The 9969-nt window shown below is 43.1% G+C and overlaps 1 pseudogene; it reads right to left on the bottom strand.

Annotated features, from left to right (window-relative positions):
• Window positions 1–8301: 8301 nt before the first annotated feature.
• Window positions 8302–9134, bottom strand: LOC101589804 (annotated as a pseudogene).
• Window positions 9135–9969: the final 835 nt, after the last annotated feature.

The raw sequence follows: 9969 nt of genomic DNA, 5'->3' as shown, positions 1-9969 counted from the left end.
TGAAACTCGATGGAAGCATTTTCCATGAAACTATTTTGGAAGAGACTTGCCTGCTTACGATGTATTCATGAATGCGTTTTCCAGTTGAATTGGTGACCAGAAGTGTCTGCTTGGGGCTGTCTAGGGGAAAAGCTTTAGGAGGGCCCTCTTGGCCAAGGGCCTACAACCACTCGGGAATTCCCGCCTACCAGATATTCACCTCTAGATACTGAAATCCTATGGTGGAGAAAATGAGATACATCTGGGGATGTAAGGCCTTGCACAGCTGGGTCCTATTGTGGCCCTTAAGAAGAAAGGGCTGCACAAGTGTGTTTTACTCTGGAGCCTGGCCCTAGCTCATTTCTTTAGGTAGCAGCTTCCACAAAGCTGTCAGCCTCAGGTTGCTGTAGTTTGATTCCCACAACACTCCAATCAGGCAAACAGGCCCTGAAGGCATTCGAGGAGCAAAAAAAAAATCCTTATTCCATTTTATTCTACAAAGGACTGGGAGTGGGAGGCTGAAACTTCAGGGAGAATGGTTGTTTTCTCAGCGACCTTACGTGGATTATGTGGTGAATGGGTGAGGTAGCCAAAGAAATTGGGACCAGAAATTTTATTTTTGCCTGGAGACTGGAGCAGCCTTATGTAGGCCCAGCTTCCTAAAACGCCTAGCACTTAGCTGGACTTTCTACTGTTAGAACTCAGCCTCCGAACTTTGAGTTCTAAGAGGAGATATATCTCTTTTCCTGAAACCATAGCTTCGAAAACGTTATTTATACATGGAACGGTGATTGCCTTCACTAGACAGGCGAATTCTGTCCCGTAGCAGGAAAGGAGAGTGAAAGAGCCTTTGGAATTCTGCTGTGCACATTACCTGAGGTCCTGCTGAGCCTATTGAATCGGAGCACTGAGATTCAGGAGGCTGTGTTTCGAATCCCTGTACCTTGTGCATTACTGGAATTAAATTAAAATAATTAAACATAATTATTTTGGCAGAATCAGGAATTGAACTCAGGCCCTTCCCTTTGCCAGGGAAGATCTTACTACACTGAGCCATCTCCAAGCCCATTAAAATTGATTTCAAAAACTTCAAAATTTTTTTTTTAATTTTTAAGCAAATTTTAAAAATCCCTCTCCAATTGTTTTCTACATGGAACTCCATGGAAGTATTTTCCATGAAACTATTTTCGAGGAGACTTGCCTCCTCGAAATGATATATTCATGAAAGCGTTTTCCAGTTGAACTGGGGACCGGAAGACATGCTGGGTGCTGTCTAGGGGAAAAGGTTTAGGAGGGCCCACTTGTCCAACGGCCTAGACCCCGTCGGGTATTTGTCAACCAGAGGTGCACCCTTAGAAACTGAAATCCTACGGTGGAGAAAATGTGATACACCTGGGGATATCAGGCCTAGCACAGCTAGGTCCCATTGTGGCTCTTAAGAAGAAAGGGCTGCACAAGTGTGTTTTAGTCAGGAGCCTGGCCCTAGCTCATTTCTTTAAGTGCCTTCTTCCACAAAGCTGTCAGCCACAGGTTGCTGTAGTTCGATTCCCACAACACTCCAGCCATCCAAACATGGCCTGAAGGCATTCAAGGAGCAAGAAAAAAAAACTTATTTCATTTTTTTCTAGAAAGGACTGGGAGGGGCAGGCTGAAACTTCAGGGAGAATGGTTGTTTTCTCCGCATCAAATGAGGATTAAAAGTTGAGATAGGCCAAGGAATTGGGACCAGAAATGCAATTCTTCCCTGGAGACAGAAGCAGTCTTAGGAAGGCCCAGCTTCTGAAAAGGCCTAGCATTTAGTTGGAGTTTCTCCTCTTTGAACTCAGCCTCTGAACACTTTTAGAGTTAGGAGGTAGTTCTAAGAGGAGAAAGATCTCTTTTCTTCAAACCATAGCTTTGAAAAGGTCATTTCTACATGGAACGGTGAATGCCTTCACAAGACGGGTGAGTTGGGTCCCGTAGCGGGAAATGGGAGCGAAAGAGCCTTTGGATTTCTGCTGTGCTCATTACCTGAGGTCTTGTCGAGCCTATTGAGTCAGAGCACTGAGATTCAGGAGGCTGTGTTTGGAATCCGTGTACCTTGAGCTTTACCGAATTAAATTAAAATAATTAAAAAATAATTTTTTTTGGCCGAACCAGGAATTGAACTCAGGCCCTTCCCCTAGCCAGGGAAGTGCTTTACTACACTGAGCCATCTCCCCAGGCCATTGAAATTAATTTTTAAAAAGTGAAATTTTTTTTTTGTAATTCTTAAGCAAATTATAAAAATCCATCTCCACTTGGTCTCTACATGGAACTCGATGGAAGCATTTTCCATGAAACTATTTTAGAGGAGACTCACCTGCTCGTGATATATTCCTGAATGCATTTTCCAGTTGAATTGGGGACCAGAAGTCCTGCTGGGGAATGTGAAGTGAAAAGGTTTATGAGGGCCCCCTTGTCCAATGGCCTAGACACTCTCGGGAATTTCTCCACCAGGCATTCACCCTTAGAAACTGATAACCTACGGTGGAGAAAATGAGATACACCTGGCAATGTGAGGCTTGGCACAGCTGGGTCCCATTTTGGCCCTTAAGAAGGGAGGGCTGAGCAAGTGTGTTTTAGTCAGAAGCCTTGTCATATCTCAGTTCTTTCAGTGGCTGCTTCCACAAAGCTGTGAGCCTCACATTGCTGTAGTTCGATTCCCACAACACTCCAGCCAGCCAAACATGCCTTGAAGGCATTCGAGGAGCAAAAAAAAAATAATTTTTCCATTTTTATCTAGAAAGGACTGGGATTGGGAGGCTGAAACTTCTGGGAGAATGGTTGTTTTCTCAGGGACCAGACAGGGATTACATGGTGAATGGGTGAGGTAACCCAAGGAATTGGAACCATAAATTCAATTTTTGCCTGGAGACAGGAGCAGTCTTAGGATGGCCCACCTTCTGAAAAGGCCTAGCATTTAGCTGGACTTTCTCCTCTTTGAACTCAGCCTCTGAATTCTTTTACAGTTAGGAGGTGAGTTCTAAGAGGAGATAGATCTCTTTTCCTGGAACCATAGTTTCGAAACCATCATTTCTACATGGAAGGGTGAATGCCTTCACTAGATGGGGGAATTTGGTCCTGTGGCAGGAAAGGAGAGAGAAAGAGTCTTTGGTGTTCTGCTGTGGACGTTACCTGAGGTCTTGCCGAGCCTATTGAGTCAGAGCACTGAGATTCAGGAGGCTGTGTTTTGAATCCCTGTACCTTGAGCTTTATTGGAATTAAATTAAAATAATTAAAAATAATTTTTTTTGGCAGAACCAGGAATTGAACTCAGGCCCTTCCCCTAGCCAGGGAAGTGCTTACTCCACTGAGCCATCTCCCCGGGCCATTGAAATTAATTTTTAAAAACTGAAATTTTTTTTTAATTTTTAAGAAATTGAAAAAAATTCATCTCCAGTTGTTCTCTACATGGAGCTCGATGGAAGCATTTTCCATGAATCTATTTCCGTGTAGACTCGCCTGCTGGTGATTTATTCATGAATATGTTTTCCAGTTGAATTTGTGACCAGAAGTCCTTTTGGGGGTTCTCTAGGGGCAAGGGTTTAAGAGGGCCCCTGTTTGCAAAGGGCCTTGATCCTCTCGGGAATTTATCCACCAACGATTCAGTATTGGAAACAGAAATTGCATGGTGTAGGGAATGAGATACACCTGGGGATATCAGACCAGGCACAGCTGTGTCTCACTGTGGCCCTTAGGAAGAAATGGCTGAGGAAGTCTGTTTTAGTTGGGGCCCTGTCTCTAGCTCAGTTCTTTAAGTGGCTGCTTCCACAAAGTGGTCAGCATCAAGTTGCTGTAGTTCTATCCCCCCAACTCAAGGCAGGAAAAGCTGCCCTGAAGACATTCGGTGCAGAAAAAAAATCCTTATTCCATTTTTTGTAGAAAGACCTGGGAGCCTGGAACTTCATGTTGGTGCACATGGTGAATTGCTGCGGTAGCCAAAGGAAGTTGAACCAGAAATTCTGTTTTCCCTGGATACTGGCACAGATGTAGGAAGGCCCAGCTTCCCAAAAGGCCTAGCATGCAGCTGGATTTTCTCCTCTTAGAACTCACTGTCTGAATTCTAAGGAATTCAGAGAGTTTTTTCTAAGAGGAGAAAGAAATCTTGTTCCTGTACCATAGAGTCGAAACCGTCACTAATACATGGAACAGTGAATGCTTTCAATAGACTGGCAAATTGCATACCATAGCAGTGAAGAGGAGAGAAAGAGTCTTTCGAATTCTGGTGTGAGCATGATCTGAATTATTTCAGAGCCTATTAAATCAGAGCACTGAGTCTCACGTGGCTGTGTTTGGAATTGCTGTTTTTTGAGCCTTACCACACCTGCTCTGTAGGCAAGCCAGGCCAGCAGGAGGAATTAAAAATATAATCCATCTCAACTTGTTCTCTATGGTAACTCAATGGAAGAATTTTCCCTGAAACGATTTATGAAGAGACTCGCACACTGGTGATGTATTTATTAATGTGTTTTCTTTTTTATTTATTTATTTATTTATTTATTTTGCAGAACCGGGGATTGAACTCAAGCCCATGTGCTTATCAGGGAAGTGCTTATTCTACTGAACCATCTTCCCAGCCCCTTCTTTTTTAATGTGAGAGTGTAAGTCCTGTTGGGGGCTGTGTGGGAGAACAGGTTAAGGAGGGTCCGTGTTCTCAAAGGGCCTAGACACTCTATGGAATTTTTCCACTAACAATTCACACTTAGGCACTCAAACAATACGTTGGAAAGAATCAGATACACCTGAAGTCAGGCCTTACACAGTGGAGTCCTATTTGGGCTCTTAAGAAGAAAGGCATGAGCAAGTTTGTTTTGCACAGGGGCCTGCCCCTTATCTCAGTTGTTTAAGTGGCTGCTTCAACAAAGCAGTAAGCCTCAGGTTGCTGTTCTTCAATCCTCACAACTTCAGCCAAACATGCCCTGATGGCATTCTTAGCCAACCATAAGAAAAAAAATCATTCTGCAATTTTTTCATAGAAAGAACTGGGAGGCCCTCCCAAACTTCTTCATCTAGAGGTTTTTCAGGGGAATGGCACTGTGGAAATGGTGAATTTCTGGGGAAGCCAAAGGAATTTGGAACGGGAAATTCAGTTTTATACTGGATACCTGAACAGACTTAGGAAGGTCCAGCTCCGGAAAATGCCTAGCATTTAGCAAGACTTTCTCCTCTTAGAACTCATGCTTCAAACTCTAAGTGTGTCACAAAGAGTTCACACCATGAGTTCTAGGAGGAGATTGCCCTCTTCTTATCCTCTCATAGAGTCGAAACCATCAACTATACACGGACAAGTGAATGGTTTCATTAGACTGGTGCATTGTTGACCGAGTTCTTTAGGATCCTATTGTGTCAGAGCACTGAGTATCTGATCTGCTGTGTTTGAAATTCCCTTTCCTCAAGTCCTACCACATCTGCTCCAAAGGCAACCTGAGCCAGCCACAGAAAAGAAAATTAAAAAAAAATCAAGAAAAAAGAAATAAAGTAAAAAATCCACCTCAACTTGTTCAGTACATTGAACTCCATGGAAAAAATTTCAATAATTCTATTTCTGAGGAGACTCAAATGATAGTGATATATTAATTAATGCATTTGCCAATTGAATTTGGGACTGGAAGTTCTGTTGGTGACTGTACAGGGGAACAGGTTTATGAGCGCACAACTTTCCAAAATGCCTAAAAGCTCTCTCTAATTACTTCACATATAATTCACACACAGAAATGCAAATCACACAGTATAAAGAATCAGATAGACATGGAGAAGTCAGGCCTTCCAAAGGTGTGTCACATTGTGGCCCTTAAGAAAAAATTCCAAGCAAGTGAGATTCTAATTGGAGCCTGCCCTGTACTTCAGTTGTTTAAGTGGCTGATTCAACAGAGCAGTCAACCACAGGTTGCTATGGTTTGATCCCCACAACGCCAGCCAGCCAAACATGAACTGAAGGAATTCTGAGCCAGCCAAAACAAAACAAAACAAAAATCCATCTACCATTTTTCATACAATGAAATGGAAGATCTGCCCGAACTACTTCATGCAGAAGCTTTTCAGGGGAGTGGAAGAATTTCTGGGGGAGCCAAAGGAAATTGGGGAATTTCTGGGGGAGCCAAAGGAAATTGGAATCAGAAATTCAACTTTACACTGGATACAGGAACAGACTTAGGAAGGCCCAGCTTCCAAAAATGCCTAGCATTTAGCTGGTCTTTCTTCTCTTAGAACTCACACATTTAAATCTAAGAGTTGGAAGCGTGAGTTCTAAGAGGAGAAAGCCCTCTTCTTATCCTACAATAGAGTCAAAACCATCAGTTATACATGGACAAGTGAATGTTTTCACTAGACTGACAAATTGTTGACCGAGCTCTTTCTGAGCCTGTTGTATCAGAGCGCTGAGTCTCTGTTTGCTGTGTTTTGAATTCCCTTTCCTCGAGTCTTACCTCATCTGCTGTGAAGGAAACTGGAGGCTGCTGGAGAAAAAACTATAAAAATATATAAATAAATAAAAAATGAAAAAGAAAGAAAGAAAATAATCCACCTCAACTTGTTCTGTGCATGAGACTGGATGGAAGAAATTTCAATGATACTATTTCTGAGGAGACTTGGATGATAGTGAGGTACTAATTAATGTGTTTCTAGTTAAATTGGGACTGGAAGTGCTGTTAGGGACTGTACAGGGGAACAGGTATACAAGCACGCATCTTCCCAAAGTGTCTGAAAGCTCTCTGAAATTACTCTGCAAAGAATTCACTCTCAGAAAAACAAATCATGTGGTGGAAAGAATCAGATACACATGGAGAAGTCAGGCCTTCCACAGATGTGTCAAAATTTGGCCCTTATGTATAAAAGCCTGAGCAAGTGTGTTTCTAAAGGGGCCTGTCTTGCATCTCAGTAGTTTAAGTGGCTGCTTCAACAAAGCAGTCAGCATCAGGTTGCTGTGGTTTGATCACTACAAATCCAGCCTTGCAAACATCCCCTAAGACATTCTGAGACAGCCAAAAAATAAAAACAATAACTTCTGCCATTTTTTCATAAAAAGAACTGGGAAGCCCCTTAAACTTCTTCCTGTAGAGGTTTTTCAGGGGACTGGTGTGGCGCACAAGGTGAATTTCTGAGGGAGCCAAAGGAATTTGGAACTGAAAATTCAGTTTTACATTGGATACTGGTACAGATTTAGGGAGCCCAGCTTCTGAAAATGCCTAGCATTTAGCTGGACTTTCTTCTATTAGAACTCACGCTTTGAACTCTGAGAATAAAAAGTATGATTTTTTTTTCGCCAGGCAATCAATTTTCTTTATAAAGAAGCTACATGATTTAATGAAAAGGACAAATTGAAATCAAAATCACAGATTTCTGGCTTGGTCTCCAGCATCAATTATACAACCATGAAAAGCCATTTTTTTAACCTAGACCCCAAATTATTCCCATGTAACAAGAGGGCTAAAATTACCAAAATTCAGGAGGCATACACATATGCCTGTAGACAAAACATGTATGTAATGTTTATATTACATTTGTGGCCCCACATATACACCTATATATGAATCTTAGTTTCTTATGGGAAAGCAGATTATAAACAAGGGGACTGGAATAGGACATGGGATTGATCCTACTTATAGGCTATGTGTTTGTGGCACTAGGATGCCTGTATCTTCATCCACCCAAGGCATCAAAGCAGTGGAAACCTGTTAGAAATCCAAATTCTCGGGCCTTACCCTATACATAACTGAAGCAGGAACTGTGTTGCCACCTACCCCCCATGGTAACATTAAATTACTATAAACATTAAAATAGTAGGACCTGCAGCATTTGAACATTCCCAGGGGAGAACAGGCTAGTGTCTTAAGCAGAAGGGAAGAAAGTAATTCAAGGAGAAAATTCAAGAGGGACTACAGAGAGCTAGGTCAAGGTGGTAGGACTAGAGGTTGGAGAGACATACCAGGGTACGGGGGAATCTATGGCAGTAAAAGAACTGATGTGGGAGTGAAAATATGGAGCAGAAGCCCATGAATAAAGCAGCAACTCCTGTGTGAAGTCTCTTATTCTCACCCAATCATTTCTGTCACTGTGCTGAGAATTCCTGGCTTAAGGAATTTCTTCCCTATAGTGTGTCCTAAAAGAAGACAAACCTCTGTTGTCAAGCACAGACACTCCAACCCCTGCAGTTATTTACAGTAGAAAATTAAGATGGGGTTCATTCACATTTCTCAGGATGGTGTATGTCTTTTCCAGGCCCTTTGAATAGCTCAAGAGTCTCCCGATTACAGGTTTTTCTCCCCTCCCCCTGTCAACAGTCAAGAGCATGTACATGTTTAGGGAAAGTAAGAAAATCCCTAGAGTTTTACTGGGCTAAAGATGAGCTCTCCCAGAGAGAGCCCTGGGGGTAAGAATCAGCCTATAAAAACGACAAGGCAAGAATTCATCATGGACACTCTTCAAGAGGCTGATAGATGCCACGTTGTCATCCAGGACATTTCCCTGAGACGGGAATCCCCAGCTCTGCAGCTTCCTGGCCAGTGTGAGGGCCATTACCCAGCTGTAACCATTCCTGTGATGGTCAGGGATGGTGTAGCAGTGGCACATGGTGGCAAACTGGTCTGTGATGCCCCAGGATACTGGGTGCCCACTTTCATCACGGATACACACACTGGGAAAGCAAGAGATGAGGTTGGCGATGTACTGGAGACACTGCACATTGCCACCCCTTGACCAAGTCTGGTTGAGTAGATCAGCATCACTGACACCCAGGTGGGTCAGGCGCGGGGGAGATGTCGTGAGGAAACTGGAGTCTGGCAGAGATGAAATAGGAGGAAAGTGCACAGCCTTGAAGGAAGCTAGCTTCATATCCAGCTGCTTTGAATAGGCAACAGCTCTGGAAGCATCATACAGCTCAGTCTGTAGTCCTTGTATTTGAAAAATTTGATCTCAGTTAATAACATCCTGTTCTAGTAGCTGTTGGTAAGCCCTGACATCCTTGTAGAATACAGCGTAAACATTAGTGTAATGGTCCGGATAATCTGCCTCAGCCTTGAGTGATTCAGGAAAGTGATTCTTCAATATTTTCTCCAGTGCCAATAATTTGGAAGAACAGCTCAGCACCAACATCTTCCCCACAGGGATGCGGTTCCACCCTTAATTAGAAACTTGAAATGCACAGTTACTGGAGGTTTCAGTCCATATTCAACTGGCTCCAAGGCAGAGCAGCACATGGCAGAGAGTTACCTTTCATGGCAGTGGCAAAGAGCAGAAACCCAAAGTAAGAGTTCTAAGAGGAGAAAGCTCTCTTTTATCCTATCATAGAGTCGACACCATCACTTACACATTGACAAGTGAATGCTTTCAATAGACTGGCGCAGTGTTGACAGAGCTGATTCTGAGCCTAGTGTATCAGAGCGCTGAGTCTCCTCTGTATGCTTTGTTTTGAATTCCCTTTCCTCCAGTCATACCACACCTGCTTGGAAGGCAACCTGAGCCAGCCAGAGAAAAAATATGAAAATAAAAACACATAAAAAATAGAAATAAAGGGAAAAAACAACCTTAACTTGTTCTGTACATGGAACTCGATGGAAGAAATTTTAATCATAATATTTCTGAGGAGACTCGCAAGTTGGTGATGTATTAATTAATGCATTCACCAGTTGAATTTGGAAGTGGAAGTCCTGTTGGGGGCTGTACAGGGGAACAGGTTTATGAGGGCACATCTTCCCAAAGTGCCTGAAAGGTCTCTTTAATTACTCCACAAAGAATTCACACTCAGAAACACAAATCATGCGATTTAAAGAATCAGATACACATGGAAAAGTCAGGCCTTTCACAGCTGTGTCTCATTGTGGTTCTTGAGGATAAAGGGCCCAGGCCGCGGGATCCTGAACAGACACAGAGCTCAGGCCCAGCGAGTGAATGAGATGACCTAGGCTTCGGGATCCTCAACAGACACAGAGCGCAGGCCCGGCGAGTGAGTGAGATGACCCAGGCCGCAGGATC

This window comes from Octodon degus, unplaced genomic scaffold, assembly GCF_000260255.1.
Source record: "Octodon degus isolate 3935 unplaced genomic scaffold, OctDeg1.0 scaffold00446, whole genome shotgun sequence".
NCBI lineage: Eukaryota > Metazoa > Chordata > Mammalia > Rodentia > Octodontidae > Octodon > Octodon degus.
The sequence above is the reverse complement of the archived record's forward strand: the minus strand, read 5'-3'. Positions and strand labels throughout refer to the sequence as shown.